The sequence below is a fragment of the Pipra filicauda genome, unplaced genomic scaffold (assembly GCF_003945595.2).
Source record: "Pipra filicauda isolate LSUMZ 115617 unplaced genomic scaffold, ASM394559v2 scaffold66_size7647185_pilon, whole genome shotgun sequence".
In the NCBI taxonomy this organism is placed as follows: domain Eukaryota; kingdom Metazoa; phylum Chordata; class Aves; order Passeriformes; family Pipridae; genus Pipra; species Pipra filicauda.
Window position 1 is genome coordinate 3,412,398 of NW_024104831.1, and position 22,777 is coordinate 3,435,174.

Here is a 22,777-nt window from a genome sequence, read left to right on the forward strand (position 1 = left end):
CAGAGAAAAGAAAATCCTTTATCACATCACATGCACTGCAGACAGACAGAGTTCTTGCAATAGAAGAGTTTTTTTTTTTTTATTCTTCATGGTACTATTTATGTTGACAGCTTATGATGTGTTTATATCTTGAAACTTCGAGTTTGCTGTTTCTGTTTTATTTCTAACAAAAGTCTTATGTGCCTGTTTATCTATTCTTTTATCATCAAAATCAGCCACTTGAATCTTTTTCATATGTGCTTTTTGTCCTCATACTCGTAGCAATAATTTTACACTATTCCAGTGCTTGTACCCTAGAGATATTAAAATCTTCAGGATCATCACTCAAACTGCTTGCAAATCACAAGTCTAACCTGGGAAATTCCTGATAGTCTCAACCACACATTGGCACAGTTTACAGAATTCAGGATGCTGTAGGCATGTTTCAGATGAGACCAACTTCAAGTAATTTCCCGTTAGTGTAATTCTCCAAGACTGCACAACCATTTTTCCTTTGGGGACAATTGAATGCAAAAAGCGTGCCTTAAAACAAAATGAGGACAAAAGTGGCTGTGAACAGCCAGAATGATAGAATCCCATCAACATCATCCATGTCACGAAAGCAGCAGCATTCCCAAAATTTATCTGATATATGTAGTGCTAAACTTGTATCTTCCCATCATGACAATCGTTAAACACTATTACAGTACTATTTTGAGTCTGTAACCAAATTAAGACCCCAGGGTGTACTACCTGGCATACATATCAACATACATATCAAAGCTGAAGAACTTTGTAATCAGATAAATCAGATAAAAATCCAACCAAACAAAAACCCTCCCCCAAAATTGGGGGGGAAAAAAAAAGGTCCTACATTACCCATTGCTTTTGCTTGGGCACGCAGGCAATTCATGGCAGGGATAGGAAGCAAAGAAAGCTGGTCCTAGGCAGGCATTTAACTCCATATGAATCCTTCTCTATCTTCATCACTCTTTGCTCATTATTTCTGTCATTTGCTTATTTTCTTGATTAATATCATTCCAATATACTTATTTAACCATCTAATTGTTATTCAGAGTGCAACACTAAAATCAATGGGAAACATCACTTAAATAGAAATAAAAATGAACTACAGTCTTTGCAGAATAGGGTTATCTCAGGATGGGGTATTTCTTCAAGCTTATTTTTTACAGTGCCAATATGTCTTGGATTTTGAGATACAAAAATATCGAACAATAATTTAACTGTTGTTAAGATGGATAAAAAATCACAAAGGCGAAGTGAGGTGTGTTAACAGCACAGGTAGTGAAGAAATGCATCTGGCTTTGTTACAAATTACACACAACAACCTTAAAAACCTTTAAAAAAAGATAACACTGCAACTGCCATTACTTATGCTGAAGATATGTATTCACTGTGCAAAAAAGCCATGCCATACTGGAAAGCACCAAAAGGCTGAACCAGATCCAGTTCAGTGCCTGCAGTATAGCTCTTGCTCCACTGCCTAGCATTCTTCTTGTTGGCAGATGTTATTTTCATGAACTGTCACCATGTATTTTGACACAGAGGAGAAAGGGGCTGATTCAATGTGCATTCAGGGATACAGACACTGCTAAAATATGCAGAGATCCAAATCCCCACAAAATACAGCACATAATAGAGCACCAATTAGCATCCCTCAGGAACGCTGGGCTTTTTAGGAGAAAAATGCATTACGTCTAAGGATGTTTCTGGGGGGTTGAGTAGGTTTTCTATTTATTTCTTATTTTTGCTTTATTTATCACTGATCATTCAGGGTCTTCATAAGGCCACAACATGTCAAAAAATCAACTTGTAAAGGAGAAAGGGAAGTTTAGACAATCAGGTCTGGCCATACCAGCACCCGTCTAAATCAAAGAGGAGTCTGGCCAATGAGGTACTACAAACAAGCATGCCCAAGCTTCTCTCTTCTGTGGATAGCCTCTATGCGGGTAGGTGAAAATATTATAAGCAACAATGAGCACAGAAAGGGGCACAAAAAAGGCACCTTCAGGGAGCCTAAAGCCCTGAGCCACAGCCAGAGCACAACCGGCTCAGTACTTAAAAAACATTCATGATAGCAGAAAGGAGACACATAAAAGGAGCCTTTTGGCAGCAGCCTAAAATTGCATCATCTCTAGTGTACTGTAAAATTTGAACTTCTTAGAGTCAGAGAAATATAAACACCTCCACAGCATGACTGGGCAGCAAGTGCAGGTGCCTCCCATCACATGGGGAAAGAGACTCATACCCCAAGCACAGCTGAGTGCACTAAAAGGAGCCCCAGTAAATAGATCTTTTGTTTAGTTAGTTTTTAACCTCATGCTGGGTATTACTGGAGCAGACCAGGGTCCCCTAGCTGTGCAAAATTCTTTCTTTAAAGAAAGTATCATCACCTTTCATCGATGGAAAATGGCTAAGGGCTATATTTTCAACATGATGTCAAAAGAGTAAATAAGCACCAAGTGGGATTTTAAGATGCCTGTAAGTACTTCAGACTACAGATGATTATGTGGAAAAGGGAAGCAAGTACTGTAAATACTGCATAACTAATAATTTGAATCTGTTGTGGTGGATTTGAAGTACATGAAGGAACTGGATCTATCAGCTGGCCACTGTAATCCTCTCCTCAGGGGAGCAAAAGCAACATTTTGACCGTGTAAGTATCTATTTATACATATGAACAGACACACACACACACATCTTTCAGTCCTATTAAATTGGACAACCTACAATATAACTTGAAAAACAGTTTGAGAGCAGTTGTCCACCTATTTGGGGAATAGAGGAGGAACAAAAGAACCAAAGAAACAAAAGCCCTGTGTACAACGCAAACATTTCATTCGTAAAGACTGAAACGTCACATTCAGCTGGACTGAGCACTTGAGTTTAGAAAGCAGAAATTCACATGTCCTACTTTAGGATTTAAACTCTCAATGAAGTCAAACATCAGATAAGGATACCATGGGCAAGTGTAGCCCAATCCAATGTCTTGCTTTAATTGAAAAATGTAGGAAACCCACAAGCAGCTCAACACAACACCAATATGGGACTTGGTTGCTTTGTACCTCCTGAATTTGTAACAAGGACCAAACTGTAAAAGGAAGCATGACTGTGCAAGGCAAGTCTGATAGAGATGGGGGATCGGGGGAGGAAGGGTGGTAGAATGCTGGAACTTAACACCAAGTCTAAGAATTTCAGACAATTGAAGACATCATAGTTTGGCTGCAAAAGTCCCATTAATATTGGATTCCAGTTTCTAGAATATAAAATTAACCATTGTGCCCAATAGTCCTGTTTGTCTCACGGGATGTGAAGCTGAATCAGAAACACTGCAGTCTAAGGCCATTTATACTGCTGGCATACAGCAGAATGCCTCTCCAGGCAATTCTGCAACATTTTTAATTGCTTTTAATTCACAGTTATTTAATAGTTTCCATTATTCTAAGAAAAAGAACATGCAAAATCTGTGACGACTGAAGGAAAAAAAAATAATAGGCTGTTCTACTTTGATAATACACCTTAAGGTATTCTGCCAGCTCCACTGGTGACAGTAATCCTTCCTCTAGTTTTCCTTAAAATGGTGATTTTTCTTTAATCAGAGCAAGAAAAGTCTGTTAGTGCTTCACAGCAATGTTTACACAGAATTTGCCTTTCTTGTGCCCCACAGAAGTTACTTTGGGAGCACAGAGTGGTGAATACCTCGGGATGCAAAGCACCCAGCTCCAGCGGAGGGGGACTGTCCTCCACCCGGCAGCGGCTTCCCATCTGCACACTGCAGTGACTTACTGGCATTTAGGAGGCCAGTACAACCACCTCTGAATAATGTGTTTATAATATCTAAAGAAGAAGAAAAGAAGTGTTAATGAGAAATCAGCTCATTGTCATCTCATTTTTTCCACATATTCAGTTATTTGTCATCTGCTTGTGTCTTTTGACTGACAACATTCATGCCAGCTGCTCACTGAATGGGAGCTTTCCAGCACGCCTAAATAGACTGTTTGTCTTCATTAGCGCTTTGTGCAAATTCATTCAGCTAGGACTTACAGACTGTCATTAGGCAGGTCCAATCTTTCAAGTTCTGCTGCCACAGTCCAAGATGTTTGTTTTAGCAGACTTTCCCTTGCTTTTATTTCTTTGACACAGGACAACCAAGCTGGTTTCGTTGTTGTTGTTGTTGTTGTTGTGTCCCATCGCTGCAGTTTCCAAGCATATTTCCACACTGCACTACAAGGGGAGAGGGGAAATGCACACACACTACATCTCTGGGATAACAGGTTTCATTGTGTTGTATTTATTTGCTTTCCACTTTTCTTTCATAAAACAATTTAATAACGAGTCCTTATCAACTACATGACTGAACACTAAGGAAAAGAGACCTAGCCTTTGATTTTTCTGCACTGGGAGACTGATGAGATGACATTATAGTAAGTGGATAAAAATTGCACATAACCTCAGTAGCTGAAGTTAAATGAAAATGATTTTTAAAGTCAGGGCAAGATTACTGTTGTATTTCAAACCAAGAATCCTTGTCTTTCAACATGGTTGGGAAAGGATATACAAAGCTGGAATCAGGCTTTAGATGCCAGAGGATATTCAACAGAAGCAGCAGCTGTCATTTCTTTGCATTATTAGAACCACAGAGAAGCCTTTTTCTCAACAGCAATAGCAGATCCTTCTTTTACTTATTCTCCCTTTAAGAGTTGGATCACTTACTCCTACCTATAAGCATGGTCCTCTGGCATCAAGGTTTTGACTACAATTTACCACCTTCTTAACAATTCATCATAGGAAATATATGCTAACCACAGGATATATATTATGCATTTTCCTTTCAGGTGTTGCTCTTCAAAAAAGTCTGACTTCATCCCAGTTCCAAAGCATTACCAAGAGAAAACAGTCCCTCAGGATGCAGCAAGTCTGCTATTGTGCTCTATATCTACATGAGACAGTGGAATTTGTTTGGGAGTAAAAATTTATTTTCAGACTATCTGCAAAAACATTTCAGCTTTCATTTAGGTTTGATTTTAAAATAACTAGTTCTAGTTTTATGACTTTATGGTTGTGAAGACAAGTTTGAGAATATCAAAGCGTGCTCAAAGTCATAGGTAAAGAAAAAAAATACATATTTTGTGACACATTTTCAAGGAGGGTCGGCATAAATTACATTCCATTGAGAAAGAGAGTAATGGTTTAAGTATTTCTAAACCTTATTCAGTAGAAATAAAAGAGAACTTAAGAGGCTCTTCTAGGAGATGACAAACACAAACTAGTTCTCAGAGAAAGCTGGAAATAGTCAGATCATTCTTAATAAATGAAAACATTTACTAGCAAAGGTAGATTTTCTAGAAGAACAAAAGCATTCCAAGAGTTCTCACACACAGCCTTTAATTTTTTTTTTCTTTGTTGTTTTTAACGGCTTAGAAGTTTTTTCTTGGACTTTCAGAAAGCACAGCCTGATTGTTAACAATAGTCTCTCTCTTCAGTCTAGTTTAAAGTTCACAAATTAATGCATTCATCAACAATCAAGCCATCTACAAGTAAAAGACTGAAAATGGGTTTCAACAGGAATCTTTATGTGAGTAAGTCTCCATATACATTAACATCTGCATCCGAAAGCTCGGGATAGATGTTTTCAATGCTAGGTATAATGCCTCATTAACATTTTCTTTCAAATCACTTAGCCTAATTGAATACTTTTTCTTCATTTGATTTACTGCATGTTAGACATAACCATGCTTCTGGAAGGCAAAAAATGTAAGACCTTGTCAATTAAAGAGATAAGGTAGGTACACCCTGAATGAACTAAAGTTCTTCAGAAAAACAATGATAGCAACAGATTATATCTATGTGAAAATTAAAGCTACATTGGTATTTTTATTTGTGCAATTCATTCAATTTTTGTTCTGGCAAAAGATTTTGAGTTAAAAGCTGAGCATTATTAAACGGCAGGATCACTTGAACACTGACGGCAGAAATGCAAGCTTCTATGCAATTTCCTAAGCTGCTGTCTACTCTCTTTTGAAGAGACTGTCTTGGAAATCAGTTTTCTGTATTTCTCATCTCCTGCATGAGTTCATTTTAGAAATATCATTACATTTTTTAATTCATATCACAATTTCAAATTTCTTTATTTAATCATCAAGAGGTATGACCAGCAAAAGCATGAGCTTCCTGTTGCTAGTCAGGAGTATCAGACCAGCCTTGTCAGCTCTGCACTGTTTTAGTCCCATCCTACATGAAGTTGGCACATGGCAGTTTCTTTGAAGATCATCACTCCTTCTTTACTAGGGATAAATTGCACCTGCAGAATTCAAGCTTTCAATGCATAACCAAAACCCAAGAAACCTTAAAATTATTGTCTCCTATGATTATTAATCTCTGCAATCTTATGTAAAATACTGAAAGAAAAAGGAATCACTTCCTCCAATCACAAAGGAAGGCTGTGCTTTCTCCCAGAAGAAATACTGAGGATATATTCATGTGAACATTTTGAAAAACAATCTCTGTTTACTTTCACTGTCCACCTGGAAAATGACCAGAAGAACATAACACTGACTAAAACTTCCAAGAACTCATTAACCCTATAATTATAAGTGAAAAAAATACAATTACTACTGCTCCTAACTTATTATGCTATGTACTGGGTTGCACTGTACAATGCCTAGAAAGTTTGATAAGGGCAATATATAAAACTATCAGCTCATACTTAGCTTCTTTGCTCCATGTGATGGAGTTGTCCTGTTGAGATAACATTACATATTGCCCCAATAAGCCTATATTTTCAATATAACCACATGTAAATGCTTCAGCATAAGGAGAATATTAATTATTATGGCATGTTATTGAATCTGGAAGCACTTTTCCAAAGAGTATTTCCTACAACTGCTTTTCATGTTTCCCCACTCTTTATGTGAATGCCATTTTGCCTAACCTAGTGCCAAGCCATTCTGGTTGCCAGCAACAGCTGCACTCACAGCACCATCCTCTAAGCAAAAACAGCTTTACAAATGCCACGGTTCTGCTTTCCCATTGCTATCTGTGGTGAAATACTTAGACTGTGGATGAAACTCCACTTCTGCAGAAATAAGAGCTCCAAATCCTTGCAGTGTTTAGGATGACACTCTCTGATGTTATCCTTCTGAAACCAGCACCTTCCACACTAAAATACGCTGTGCTACCAACTGACCCTCACAAAAGATTTCTACAGACAGACTTTAACTTAGTGGGAAGAGTGGACTCCATTAACCAGTTGTGAATGCCAGCAGAGATACATGTTTGAAAGCAGGGTAATGCAGAGGAGTCTCCAGGGGAATAGACACTATGGACCCTTTCCTAACGCACTGAGTCCAGTCAATACCTTGAGTGGTTTAGTGGATGGTATCTGCACATCAGGAAGCTGGGAGCAGCTTCATAGTTTTGTGTGATCTGTTGCTCTGCACCAGCGTGCTTATCCGAGCACTTAACCCGCAGTATGAAGCCTCATCTGCCCTTTCCTCAGTGTGCAGGTCATTTTCTAGCAGGCAGGCAAGATTATTTAGCTATTATGTGCGGCAAGATGATTGAAAGCCTAGGAGACCTACTTTTGGCAGGTCAGCCCCTGTGTTGCAAGAGGTGCCCATAGGAATTCATATGCAAATAGCTTTAGAAATGACTGATGGGGATGAAGGAGGGAAGGGTGGAATTGCTGTTGACATGGCAAGGTCCCACATATCCATGAGAATAAAGACAGCATAAGAATTACACACATTTAGACCTTAGCATTATTCATACCCATCACCTCTCACTACTGTAGGAAAGCAAACCCCAATCAGTGATTCAGCAGCACTGGCCCTCCAGAACAGGCACTCCTGCTGAATGCAAATGCAACAAACAATGAGTAATTTCAGTTCAGCTTTGTGCTTTTTCTCCCTGGGAGAGAAACTGGCTGTTCCACTCGCACAGCATAAGTGAAATATTTTTTTCACTTCAACACTTAGTAGTGCAACCAAAATTCTTAAATGATTCTGCTCTTGCTAGGGCCACTGTTCACAGCTGCAGGGACACGGGGATGAACTAGCAAGGGATGCTGTTTTGAAGAGACAGACACTTACAGAGCACCATTTCAGTTAATTTCCTTTCCTTACAACAGACATCCCCTTGGAATGTGTTGAGGTGTATTGTTAACAAATGTTAAGAATTTCTTATAAACCTTGACCACTGATATGGTAGGGGATTTCCTGGCCTTTTGGCTGATTTAAAAAATACCTGGGGTAGGAAAAAATAAACACGTTTGCTGCCGGATGTTCATAAGGAACACAGGATATTGGATTGAAAGGTCCAAAGTAGCGGAACAAAAGGTAAAGACTGATGAGGAATCCCTCATTTACACTTTTTTCTGCAGTAGCATTAATCAAATAATCTACACAGATTACATATTATCAATCATTTGAAGTCTTCAGAAAGAGACATCTGGTATTAGGTAAAATATTGCTGCCCTATCTCAGCCATGAGAACCAAGATGTCTGTGGGAAATGCAGGGTGAAATTTTATAGATGATCATAATGGTCTGACTGGTGTTCACACCTCTGACACCCTTCTGCATCCCACAGGGAAATCCAGTGTACTTTTGTTAGTTTACCTTCGTGCAGGAGTCAAAAAGCTGCTAAGGAATTTAGTTTCCCTTTAGCATTTAACAGACTCTCCCTCTGCCTTCTTCATTGAGCAGCTGTCTGTGTTAAACTGGAGGCATACTAAAGTAAAATTCACCCTTGAGAGGCATACAGGAAAACCAAATGAGAAGTATGCAAGAGGGCTCTGGAAAGGACAGAGTGTAATGAAACAGCATTTGGAAATCCAGAATGGAAGCTGTAATTACACTGTAATTATAAGCGCGTATGTCCAGTTTACAGGTCTAATAAAACCTCAGCAAAGTCGACCTGATCTGTTAGACCATATTTCTACTACAACAAAATTTCAGGTAGGAAATTCAGAAGCAAATGACAGAAGTAGTAGAAAAACCAAACAACTACCATATTTGATTAGGAAAAAAAATGCCAGAGGCAGATATAATATCAATTTTCAAATTAAAATAAGGCATCAAACAATTATTTTTCATGGCCACTAGGAACAGGGAAACAAGAACTTTAGCCTTATTTGTGATAACTAACACTGAGCTTAAATACTAGAGCGAATTCTGAAGGCACTGAGAAAGTGATGGAACACTAAGTTAAGACTATTTAGGGAGACTGGAAAATCACCCCTGAAGGTTTTCAAGAGCAGACACTAGTAGAACATGTATTAGGGAGGGCTGGGTCCACTTGACCTCACACCAGCACAGAGGAACAGATTAATGAGTCCCTGGCATTCTCCCCAGCACACAGCCCCAGATTTGTAGAAAAGACAGAGAACAGAAACCGTCTTATCTAAAGAACAAAGCAAGTTTCTGTTCTTCCTTATTCTTCAAGGGAACACAATATGTGTCTCTGCTATCAAGATATCTTCTAAAGCAGTCAGCAAACTATGACTACCTTCAACATTGTTGCTGAAGAAGGGAACGGAAATTTCTACTATGATTTCAAGTCATTTTCTACCACACACTCCTCCTCATTAATCAAGAATGAGTTTCAGTGCACACTTACACCATAGATTTCAAGTCTTTTTTGCATACATTGCAGGGAAACATTGTGAAGCCATCAAGGAGTTTGTCTTAAATAAAGCCTGTCTCATTTACAAGTTCTGAAAAAAATTTAATAAAATAAGAATCAGTAAACTTCAGTCTTGCTCCGTTGTATACAAGCATTGGCACAAAAGAAACTGCAGCTGCTCCAGGACTGGAGCTTCTTCTCTGAGGATATACATATGGAAGACAAAACTGGAGGGGACCACACACACAAAAAATTAAATTAAGTCATTTTAGCTTTCCTTCATGAAGTTAATCACAAACCTACAGTTTAAAAAAAAAAAAAAAGAAAAAAGAAAAAACCCAACAGCACTGTTTATCTTGTAAACAGCAAGGAAGGAGAAACAGAAATAGTTTATACTATCTTGACTAACTGTAACTGGGAGGGAAGTGTTCAGGCCCATAGTGAAGATAAACAGCTCTATTCTGAACTCAATATTCGTAATCAGAAAAAAGTATTTAAGTAAGTCCCTTTCTGTCTCCTTTACACACTTCACTTTGAAGTTACACACACCCTTTGGCCTATGTAGAGGTATCCTGTGGATCTCTTAGTACTTGCATAGCATTCCAAACCACTACTCCATTACAAAATTCATTTTCTATCTCATCCAAACCAGACCTTTCGATTTATCCTTCCAACAGGACTTAAGATCAAACATGCCTAAAGTAATTCAGCAGCACTTGCACATTCCTTGCAACTTAGGATCATCAAGAACATTTCCTTTTCTTTTTTCATTGTTGCTTCAAGCAGAGTTCCCAGCACTTTGCTGTGTTACCTGATGGTTTCATGCCTTTTCCTGCGGTTTTCCCTTTGCCCTGACCTCCTGCTCTGTCATCCACAACTAACATGCATTTCTTTTGGAGTTTCAGCTCTGGGCCACCTCCTTTGCCCATGTCAGGAGCCAGCCTTTCCAAAAAGTTCTCCTGCCTTGCAGCTTCAGTTCAACCCCACGCCTTTCCCATCACTGGCACAAAGCATACTAAACATGTGCAAGTACAAAAACCACAGCAACTCTCTTGCGCCTACACCTGTATAATAAATATGTGCTTTACATATATTACCCAGGCAAACATATATAATTTAACTGGTTTTCTTCAGTTTCTAGTAATTTTAAATGTCCCAGAGTAATATTTCTTTAGGATCTTATCTGCAGTGAGAAAAAAAACCATGCACATGAAAAAACTCACCTAACTCCAAGATTCCTAAATTCCAGTCTTTGTGTTTTAAGAAATTTATTAACATTAGAGATTTTTCATAGTTGAGTTAAATCACCTAAGCTTACTATAATACTAAAACATTTGGGGTTTAGGTTTATATGGTAAAACACCTTCAAACTACGCTTCTACACTGATGTAAACACGGCCCTGCTAGGTAGAAGATCCACTGTGTGGTTTGTTTTCAGTTCGGTAAACATCAGGGAAGTCATTACTCTGACAGGAACAGCTCTATTCTAATCCAAATGGCATCAATCTGTTCTAGCCTTAAAAAGCAGAGAGGTCAGTGAACTGGTAGAAAGAGTGCTAAAACAAATGTCATGAATAATTAACTGATCAAGAAATTTTCAGCAGGAGAATGAAGAATGTTTACTATACACTCAAATTATCCAATTTCCATGTGAAGGAGGACATTCAATATCTTAATCACAAGCCTCCTTTTATAAAGGCAAGTTTTAGCATGAAACATTCATATTTCTCACAAGTATCCTCAAATATTTGGTAGCTCAATAAAAAACAGAGGGATGGGCATTAAAATTATCCATTAGAAACAGAGAAAGAATTACTTTATTTCTGCACACCTGTCTCTAGCCCATCTCTGCTTTCAATACACAGGATATATAAGGTTTATACTTTTAACCATAAGCCTCAGGTGGCAAGGGATGGCTTTCAGAGTGATGGCCAAACAGCATTCCATTCCTAGGGGAGCGGCCACCTCTCCTAACAGGGCTCTGGATAATTCAGTACCTGGCCCCCTAATTAATGGGAGAAAGAGGCGAAAGACTATCCCTTCCATCTGAGCCAATCTAGGAACCAGTAACTCATGATGCCTGCACTGAGTGAGGGTTTCTATTGACAGATATTAGCCAAGAACTCCTTGGCATGCAGGCATGACTGCCAGGAGCATGCCTGAACTCGAAGAGAGGGTTGCCAATAGTAATTCAGGACTAATTTATTTACATCTACACCTCTCTGGAAACAAATAAAAGATTATCACTTCAGTGAACATTGCTTCACTTGAAATCAGCAGACCCTGTTTGTGCAAAGAGGCTTGCAAAGCTACACAGCAAAAATAAGAAAAAGAATGCACATTCCTTTACTGTGCCAGCAAGGATTACAAATAAAGGCAAAAAAACCCCCCAAAACAGAATAACAGTTGGATGGCCTTCTGAGTTTGAACTGCTGCCAGTTACTACATCTTGAATTAATTGGCAGAGTTTCACCTATGAAGAGTTTTGCTATGCAAACTACACTCAATTTCACACACAGGTCTTATGGGAGTCCTCGGCTCCCTTCATGCTTGACACTTTTAGCAGTGACTTTGATGCCTGAACTAGCTAGTATGGCCAAAATATTGCTCCTGATCACTTAAAAGAAAGTGCCTATTTAATGGAGCTGCCACCATGGGGTACAGCAAGAAGCTGTGGGCTTCTGCTTCGGTCCCGGCTGGGCGTTGCCATGAGGCTGAGTGTGTGAGGCCATCGGCCCCCAGCACAACTTTGTGCAGGGCGTTTACACCCAGCACGCCGGCTCTGATAATTTTTCAGCAAGGTGAGGAACGTACAGCAGTTTCCTTCAAGCCCCAGCTACTACACGTGGTGGGAGAAAAAATCCCACCAACCCTCTGACACTGTATTTCAGGTTTACCGCATCTTTCAAGTTAGGGAGGTGCACTGAAACAATGCAAAGCTCCCGGGTTTCCAAGAGTACAATTACAAGACAAAAGCCAAGCCTTGTGCTAATTACATGTTCAGCTGACTCGGGAAGTCAGAGCTCTAAGGACAAAACCCAAACAGCTAGTGACTCAGCAGGACAAGCATCTGCCGCCTGCCCAGTGCTTCACTGCCCAGACCACAAGAGCAGGTCTTCCTCAGCACACTGTGCTTTAATTGGTCCTGCCCCTTCATGTTAAACACTGAAATGTTCTGCTCATGAACCGTCAAGGGAAAGCTTAACCTAAGCCAATGACATACAAATGAAAAGGCACATATGTTTGCCAGGTAAATGGTGTTTGTCCACTGCTGGGCTATTCATTCTTGGGCTTTACAATATCTCATTCTTCGACTTGAAAAACATTAATCCTGTTAGCAGAGAACAGCATTTAGCCAGAATGATAACACTTCATGCAGGAGATAAGTAGATCTTCTGACAGGCCAACTAACAAGAAAACAAGTAATAAATTAGCTGCAAAATGAAGTCCCTCTGGATGCAGTGCCTGAGCACATTTGCTTTGTAATTTATTCTGCTAATACATACAGAATTATTCAACCTTTGAGACTAAGAAGTGAGATTATTTGTTTGCAACTCTCTTCTCATTACAACTGTCTTGATTTTCTTTTCATGAAAAAAAGTTCCTGAGGTCTTAATTGATTAATTCTTATTCAAGTATCTCATGGTAGCAATCTGGAGAGCATGGTCAGGTACAGAATCTATGGATCCCATATCAATGCTTGGAATGGGAGAAAGCACGGGGCAGCTCAGACTTCACATTTTCATGAAATCCATAACTCAGTTTCTTTGGACACAAGGCAAAGGAAATTGATTTCTTTGGCTACAGTTCCTATATATTCTCTCCTGTGTTCCTGAGCCGCAGAGAATAAAGAAAGGGAATAAAATAAAATAAAAATGCTCCAAGCTACCACCCCAGCACCTTAATAAAAGGGAATAAACCAACATAAGGCAAATAGAAAGTAAACACAATTCAATGAAGTCTGCAAAAACTTTTCAGTTTGAACCTTAGGGGTTTGTTTGTTTGCATTCATATTTTATAAATAGTTGGCAGAGTAAGTTTGCCAAGGTGGACATTCAGAGTAAATTAAAAGCAAACATTGAAGATCAGTTATAAGAAGCAAATTTTGACCCAGGAAACCCAATATGTATAGGATTTCTCATAGTTATCTAATCCAAAACTGAAGTTACAGACTATGTGAACAGCCCTGCTGGAAAGAACAATGAAAGGAAGTGGTTTTGAGCAGTTTTATCTGTCTAACACTGAATACTTTTTGCCCAGCTACCCATGTGATCTATGTATCTCATCATAATATCTCAGTTTTCAAATAACAAAGGTTTTCAGCTCATTCCTAGTGAAGCAGCAGCAGCAGCAGACCAAGGCCTCTTCTATAAAGTCAGAGAAAATACCTTTGGGAATAAATAATCTTTCTCTGGAAAGCTGCTCAGGGAGCCATCCCAAACAAGGAATCCCATACTTTGAGGCTTGCAGCCCAAGCTCCATGCAGTCAGAAGCAGATCAAAACCAGTAACACCAAAAGGACTCTCACAGCAATGACTACTGTTGTCTGCGATCAGACCACCTAAGGGATCATTTTTAAGGACCAGATGGGAGACATGAGAGACGGAAGTGGAAACACAGTGCTGCAGCACAGCCCTGCTCATGTGCCCCTGCCAGGATTTTCATTTGTGTATTCCGTTCCACTCCCTCTTCTCTTTCCCTGGGAAAGAAAGGGGTAGGAGGATTAGGCAAGTGAGCTCTCTCCTCACTGCAGGGATGGTTACAAGAAGTAGCATGCCATCAGGCAGCTCCAGAACAGGGCAGAAAGGGGATAAGATACTGGGGCCCCATCAGGAAGCTCACACAACTGCCTCGTCCTAAAGTGTCACACATAAAGCTCTTCAGTCACACCAGCCGTCTGACCACCACCCATTACCAGTAGGATGTTTGCCCAAAACACAGGGAAAGGCTTTCAGGAAAACCCTGCTGGAGTGGTACTATCAGCAGTGGCCTCACAAAAGGAACATGTTGACCTCCAAACTTCAAGTACTGTCATCCTGACCCTAAGATTCTATTTGAGCAAGTTATCAAACCACCATCTTGACATGGCTATGAAAAAAAAAAAAAGAAGTATTACTTGTTTGTAACTTTTAAAAAAATAAACAGCTTCCTATCAGTATTAAATTGAAAATGAGTTTCTATGGCAAGGGCTGCCCTGAAAAAAAAAAAACAAATTCTTTATCAAAAGAAAACATTTTTCAGACACACCCAAAGACATTGCAGAAAAAAACCTCTTTACCTCCACAAATATACCAACGGGCCAGGCTCAGAAATAGGAAACATAGCTCTATGAAGAGAAAATTGTGGACTAGAGATATCCATAGCCCTTATAAATTGCAGATAGGTAAGAATATTATTTAGCCTCTTGAGGTTTCCAGGTAGCAGAAAACTACTGAAGCTATGCAAATCATTTTGGTATAAATTTATCCTCATTGTAGCACTGCTATGTTTCAGCTTCTAATTCCATTCAGCTTTAAAAAGAAATTCTCTTCAGAGACCTTGACTTTCCATAGAAAATTAACCAAAAGATACCATATATTCAGACACTCGGTAGCATGTATTTATATGTGAAATAATGCAAAAAACAGGAACCAGTTTGGAAATAAATGAGTCTGTGCTACAGTCAATTTGAGACAGACTTAGAAGAGGATAAAGAATTTGCTACAATACAATTTTATACACCCACTGATTTTGTGTGTGTTCATTTTACTCATAGAAATATCCCCTAAATTTGATCTTTCAGAGGCTGCAAGCACTATCACTAACACTTATGGGAAAAAAAAAAGGGGAACAACCCCCCTATTAAAAAAAAAAAAAAAAAGCCAAACTCCTCCTTTTGCACCCCCCAATCAGGCATAGCTATGACATGGTTTAACCATAGCTGGCAACTAAGCACTGCACAGTTGCTCACTCACTCAACATCCCCAGTGGACTAGAGGGAAGAGAATTGGGAGGGTCAAAGTGAGAAAATTCTCACTTTTAAGAACAGATTAATAACTGAAATAATAAAACAAATTATTATAAAAAGAAATAACAGAAAGAGATAAAGCCCCCAAAAGAAAAGCAACACAAATGAAAACATTTGTTCACTACCAACCCACCGACACCTAGCCAGTCCCTGAACAGCAGCTCCCCAGTGAACCTTTTCCCTAGTTTTATTGCCAAGCATGATGCCATATGGTGTGGGATATCCCTGTGGTCAGTTGGGGTCAGCCGTCTTGGCTGTTCCCCATCCCAACTCCTTGTGCACCCCCAGCCTGTTCACTGTTGGGATGGGAATCAGAAGCAGCCTTGACTCAGTGTAAGCACTACATATCAGTAACTAAGAGATTTCTGAATTATGAACACTGTTTCCAGCACAAATAACTCCATACTAACAACCCCAGCCAAAATCAGCACCAGCTATCCAATATTAACAGGTGAGTCTCAAGGACAGTCTCTACACATCTCACCTCATAGACTCATTTTGGCATTTTTTCATGAAACTGCCTTCCCCTACACACATAAGAGTAGTCAATATTCAAATTATATCAACTGACAAGAATTCAGCTGCTTGTACTTCCCTCAATTTTACTTTTCTAGTTACTATACCAAGGATGCAGACATATAACCAAAAACAATCACAAAATCTCCTTTGACCTTCAAGCCATCCTTTGAACTTGACATTAAAGAACATACTGTAAAAGCAGGTGGGGAGTTTGGCTGACACATGCTTACCCCAAATAGATCATCTTCAGTCATAAGGAACACCTGCCTCACACCTGCATTAAGTGGGAGGCAGTGCCCTTAGCAAACTGAGCAACAGGGAAAGCAGAGGAAAGTGAAAAATGAACCCATGAGCAGAGGTTTATACTAAAATAATGATTTTTTTTTTCTCCAGAGCTACAAGTATTAGCATAGGGGTTTTTTGTATTTTTCATATCGTATCTGCCATTGGCTACTGTCCATCTGGAAAATACATAGGAGAAAAGCAAGCAGATATATCCTAATAATAAGTCCTCACCAAAAACAGAGGGTCATCTTGGGAGCAGGGTTCAAACAGAGAACAACAGATGGTGTGTGGGGTGGAAAGGCTGCGAGTCACAGCTTTCAGAGGAGATAGCTTGAAAGAAAGAAAGAAAATATGAAGAAAGAAGAAAATACCTGATTGTTATTCAGCAGCACTAACAGCAGCCAACAGCTTCTGAAGGCATCGGAGGGATAACGAGCTCTCCCCAGGGGAGAAGTACTGCCCCAAAGCAGGAGACAGAGAGCAGATCAGGTACTTGCGCACTGATGGAGCCCCCTCCCTGCTTCCAAGCAATTAACAAAACAAAAAGGCTCAATGGCAACAGCCCGAATCTGGAATGCTTTGCCTGATCACCACCCTCAGCCTGTGTCGCTGGGCCATACAGCACAGTCTGGGAGGCAAGCACGGATCACTCTCTTTATAAACACCCACTGGCTGCTTCATGGAGGTGGACCACCATTTTCATGGGTTCTATCCTTACCTCTACTCTTCACTCCAATGAAACTGATATAACTTTTATTATATCCATAACTCTATAGAAAACTACTTTTGCAATACTCTAACCTCCCTTTTAGGCAGATTTCCCATCACTGGACACCTATTACATATTGCTATTAGAGAGTACATTGTCACAATTGAAAGATAGCAAGTTTGACCCACGCTTCTTATCCACTTACTACTTAGTTCTTTGGAATGAATCTTTTTTTTTTTAAAAAAAGATGGATACTACACTCCTGTTGCTGTTTGATGCACTTTAAGTATAGTATAGTATAGTACGGTAAGTACAAGTATAGTACAGTATACAAGAAGTTCCTGTTGAATTAATGACAGTATAATAAGCTGAAGTGACAATTTTGTGAGGATAAGTAACATAGCTATAACATCATAATAGCTGCAGGAGAGCAGGGTTACAATGACTAGGAACCATCCTTCTCAAATGAAATTCTGCTCATAGCCAACTGACTGCAAATATCTGTCTCTTGATACTGGTTTCAATGAAAAAATGACAGCTGCTAATACATAGAGTAAATCTCCACAATTTCATCTTACAAAGACACAAGATTTTGCCATGAGTGAACCCCACAGTCCTTCCTCCCCATCTTCATTCTCCACATCTCCTCCTGGAGATGTGGAGATAGGAGTATCCATCTGCACAACTTCCCTGCATAATACCTGGCAGGGCCGGGTCCAAGACAGAGTATATTTGTGACCAAAGAGCCAAAACAGGAAAATATACTTCATTTTTTGTGCCTACGCCTCCCACAGGTGCATTTTGCTATCATTGTAAGTTGGATGTGTTCTTATTTTATTCAACATTAAGAGATAACAGAAAGATCCTTTGTTGGTCATAATCGATGCAGTTCTGAAGATAATCTTGAGTGCACTAACTCCATCAGGCTAAGGCTGCTAAAAAAAAATCATAACATAGAAGTAGATGCCTGGTCCAACTCCTCTCAAAGTCAGGGAAAGTCTCTCGCTCACATCAGTAATTTTAGAAATAGCTCCTGCTGTGAAGACAGTAAGGAGATTAATCAGAGTACAGTGAGGGTTCAATTTTAGGATCTAAGTTCAACTGATTTGGAACATAAGTTTAAATGAGTTTTCTTGTCATAAGCACCACACATCAAAACAGTTGTTAAAGAACATCTGCCTAGATTTGCAGTTCCATGATGCTGGAGCCCTGCTATGATCTGTGCAGCAGTGCAAGGCAGAAAAAAGCACGGCCCCATCCTTTCAGCTACGTGCTCTCAGACAGGCTTCTCGAGCACAGCTTACTGCTGCTGTCTTGCATAATATACTCCTGGAAGAGAACCCATGCTGCAACTTGATGTTGATTTTTATTAACACATAGATCTCAAATGAGAATTGAGTGACACAGAACTAACTGGTTTTGTTACTGATTAGAATTCAGGAAACAAATTATGAGATCAAAGTAAAGTATTAAAGAATAAAACCCCACAAAACCTAATATCATGTCCTAGACAGAAACTTTTGACTGGAGATGCTGAAAAGTATCTGATATTGAACAAAAAAAAAAAACCCAAACCCCAACAAACAAACAAAACCCCAAACATATATAAACAAACAAACAACAGATAAACCATTTCCCAACTTTGGAGTCATTATAATATTAGTGAAGAGAATTTTTAGCTGCTTAAGCAGATAAGATGTTGGAGAAACTTGTATTTTAGGAAACTGAAAAGTTTTTACTCTACAATTTTTCCACGGTACCATATAAATGGAGGAAATAAATTCCTGGATGCTTTATGTATTTGTTGGTGTATCCAAGGCCTAAGGTTGTATATGTAATCAGACACTGTGGGACCTGTACCCTGCTGAAATATCAGCTAGAGACAAAGCAGGAACCACTGAAGTACCTTATGCTCTTTGAATTGTTCTGTGTTGTTAGGAAAATGAACTGAAGACTTTCTGTCAAGATTGTCTGAAGAGGAAAAAAAATCCACAAGAAACAGAGTCTGGCAATTTCTTTCAGTAGGAGTTCCACAGCTGCCTGAAGTATATTCCTGCAAAATAGACTGTTTCTTTTTATATAGATTTTATTCTTACACAGCTGGTTTCAAGGACGTAGCCAGGATTTCTAGGTTTATCGAGCCATTGCTCAAAAAACTGATGTGTACCAGATGCAGAGGATGCAGTATACCTACATACAGACTCCTCGTGGTGAATTATTGGTACCTAAAGCCTTAGCTGTTTTTTTTCCTATGCTTTTAGAGCTAGCCTTCAGTTCAGCATTGGTGAGAAAACAATACACACCCTATGACAAATATGTAACAAATCAGTTAATATCATGACTATCTATACCACCTATGTGCCAGGATAAGTGCTAGCATTCAGACTATAAATATGGTAATCTGCTTCAAATTGAATTACTTAGCGACTTTGCAAATTGCTGCTTATCAGGCATTAATACTTTCCTATTCTTGCTTTAACATCTGCGTCACAGCTTAGAAAAGAGCCAGCTGAGCCAGTGAAAGTAAGAGTCACGTAGAGTTGCAAAAGTCCCCTGGGACTACCTCCTAAGACTTCAGCCTCCATCCCAAAGCCTGGTTTTCTCAGCTTTAAGAGATCCCTCAAACATTCAAAATACCACAGGGGTTTTCCTAATTAACCCTTGGTTATATTATAAATAATAACCACCTGAAGGCTGCATTTCTCTTAATTCAGACACCTTCAGGGAGACCTAAATTCCATTTCTTTCTTCCCGGAGCTGCTGGCAGATACTAGATAATGACTCCTCTCTCTCATCAGGCTCTTGTAGGACATGCCAAGAGCAAACTGCTACTTTGCAATCCAAACAGGTCTCTCACAACAGCACAATGCAGCCACAGGGCCAGGGGAGAAAAGAAAAAAGAGCTAGAAAGGAACCGGATATGAAGTTTTTTTTTATTTCTTTGTTTAGGGGGGTTTGATTGGTTTTTTTCTGAAGAAGGTAACATCCCTCACTCCTTACCACTCCCAAGACCTCTGACTTTACCATCCATGCCTTTATGAGAAATCTCTAGGACTCTTTTGTTTCCTATGTATACCTATCTGTGCCACAGACTAAAAACAGCTAATTAAACCTGATAGACCTGTTTAGAGTCGATGCACAAAAGCAAAAGTTACTTTTCTTATCAGGATTAGGAAAAGCATTAGTACAACCAAGGTCAGTCATTAGGGTGGTAAAACAGCGCAAAGCCATGAACTTGAGGGTATCACTTCATGAAGAGCAGTTAAAAGTAGTTCTGTCTCACTGGAATAATGCCTGAGAGGAAGAGAATTGGGTGGTATGCCAGCAACATAAGCAGCTGGAAACAACGAGATACATTCCTAGCAGTAATACTTTACGTCAGTTAAACACCTTTCATCCAAAGCATCTTACAAAACGATGAAAGAATCACCATCATTTTACAAAGAAGAACTGCAGAATACAGCCTTGGTGTATAACTCACTTGGATGTCAGACAGTGATCTGTTTGCATACTGTAGGCTTCTGCCAAGCAGATGAAAGTTTTTGCAGTTCATGTGCCATGCTGGAAAAGAAGAAGTGTCTGCATGAGCATGTTAGGACAGCATCAAGCCCAACTTATCAGACAAAGCCGTTCACCATGACTTTGTAGCCTCAGGCATGGCACCACCTCAGCTAACATGGTCACCTGGCTCTAAAACAAAACGTATAGGCAGGTATGTGCTCATATCTGCCTCTGTGTCAGAGGCAGGAGGAGAGGAAAAAAAAAAAGATATTTACAAGCCTGACTCTATAGAAATGAATGAGAGCTTGGCTACTAACTCAGCAAAAGCCAGATGTTTACCACAGAGCTCTGACTCACATTAGCATTACCCAAAGTCAGTTTGTGCTAGAACATGCAATGGGCAAAGACAAATTTCCCAGTGCACAGCCTCAATCACATCAGAGCCCAAGAATAACTTAGGTGTCAGTCCTCTAGCATAAAAAAATTGGAAGTGGCAAGGGTCTATATCAGTTTTGTTCTGGACCCAACGAATATGCAGCTGCACTGTTATACCAGCAAGGCTATTTTCATTTAGAAAGTCAACTGGTGCTAAAATGAAATTACCTACTTAGCATGCCAAGCGCAGATCAAGTTTATTGATAGTGTACTCTAAGAGTAGAGCTTTCTGAGAGAAACTGCTGGGTAATTATCAATTGAGATAAACATTCTGCTGCTCAGGAAGCCCAGCCCATTATAAAGGAAAAAAAAAAAAGAAAGAGTCCACTAAACATAATAAAAGGCTATTGTTAAAAAGCTCCATATAAAAATAAAATGAAAACATCAGGTCACAAGTTGGGAGGAGTGGCTCAACCACCTGGTGTCTACTAGGAATTCTATTTCCTGAGAATTTGCAACTACCTACTTCAATTGAAGAAGACATTAAGGCATTCTGATGAATTGCCCTTTATTTGATGACATTCTGTTATAGATTGGATAATTCCAATAAATTTCTTCCTACAACTCCCTTCACATCATCAACATGCTTTTTTTTGCTACATTGAATTGTGTCACCAAAATATCCAATAAAAAACCAAACAAACCAGCAACACTGGTCAAAGAGTAGATGTGCAATTTTGGCCTCAGTGCTCGACTCTGATTTGCACTGACCCCAGGAAAGAGCTCAAAGCTGCCCTAATGCAATCTATAAACAAGAACACAGTGCTGGTTTTGCACCATTGTATGAACAGAGGCTGCTGTCATAAAAAGAATAATGTTATCTGAGAGAGAAGTATAGTGACACACCTGAAAACCAACACACACAGATAGACATTGTTAATTTTAAGAACTTTCAGCTAAACTGCAACAGTGTTCAAGTATGTCCCTATTGACCCCACAATGTTTTTGAGCCATACTTAGCTTCCCCCATTATGGACACAAGCAAAAAGTATTTCTATCCTGATAAAGGGGGAAATTAAATTATTATTTACCCACAGAATTTTTCACATCCCTAAATTAGCTACAGACCATAAAAGCGAGCCCACATTTTCATGAGGCAAAGACAATACACACTACTGCTGCTATGTATCCTTGCCAAGGAGAAGAGTGTTTATGACTCAGAGGGCAACTAAGTCTTTGTGTCTGCTTGCTGTGTGCATTTCACCATGTGTGCTATTTGGAACGACACGTTTCAGAGCAGTTCAGAGATGTCATGGTCCATCATGTCACCCTGAGTCACCTTGGCATTTCTGAGATTATGCATCATTGAGATGATAGCCTCAGGGCTATAAACCTTCTTTTTAATACATTATTAACGATAATGGCTGTTGCAGACTGCATAGTCCCAATGCCTTGTTTTCCTCTCAGAAATCTCACTGAGACTATTGTGCATACATAACACAATAATATTCTGCAGGTCTAGAGTAGGTTTTTCAGGATCAGAGAAGACTTGCAAGACTCAAGTGCCTCAGAATTAGCTTTTGCCTCCACAGGAAAATGCACTTTAAGTTCACTCCCTTGCTCTATGAACCAAAGGACAAGAGAGCTACAAAGGCACCAGTAGTCTAATATATCATCTAATACAGATCTTGGATGTAAGTTTGTTGCTTCAGTTAGCCCTGTAGTTAACCTAAGGCGCTTCTGACATTTGCAGCAAAA

The 22,777-nt window shown here is 39.4% G+C and overlaps 1 long non-coding RNA gene across 1 annotated transcript in view; it reads right to left on the reverse strand.

The window, feature by feature from the left end:
* LOC120324722 overlaps positions 1-16,874 on the reverse strand; it is a 147,489-nt gene extending 130,615 nt beyond the window's left edge. The window contains exon 1 of the long non-coding RNA XR_005566240.1: positions 16,806-16,874. This is a non-coding gene — a long non-coding RNA (uncharacterized LOC120324722). The remainder of the gene's footprint in view (positions 1-16,805) is intronic.
* Between the last annotated feature and the right edge of the window lie 5,903 nt (positions 16,875-22,777).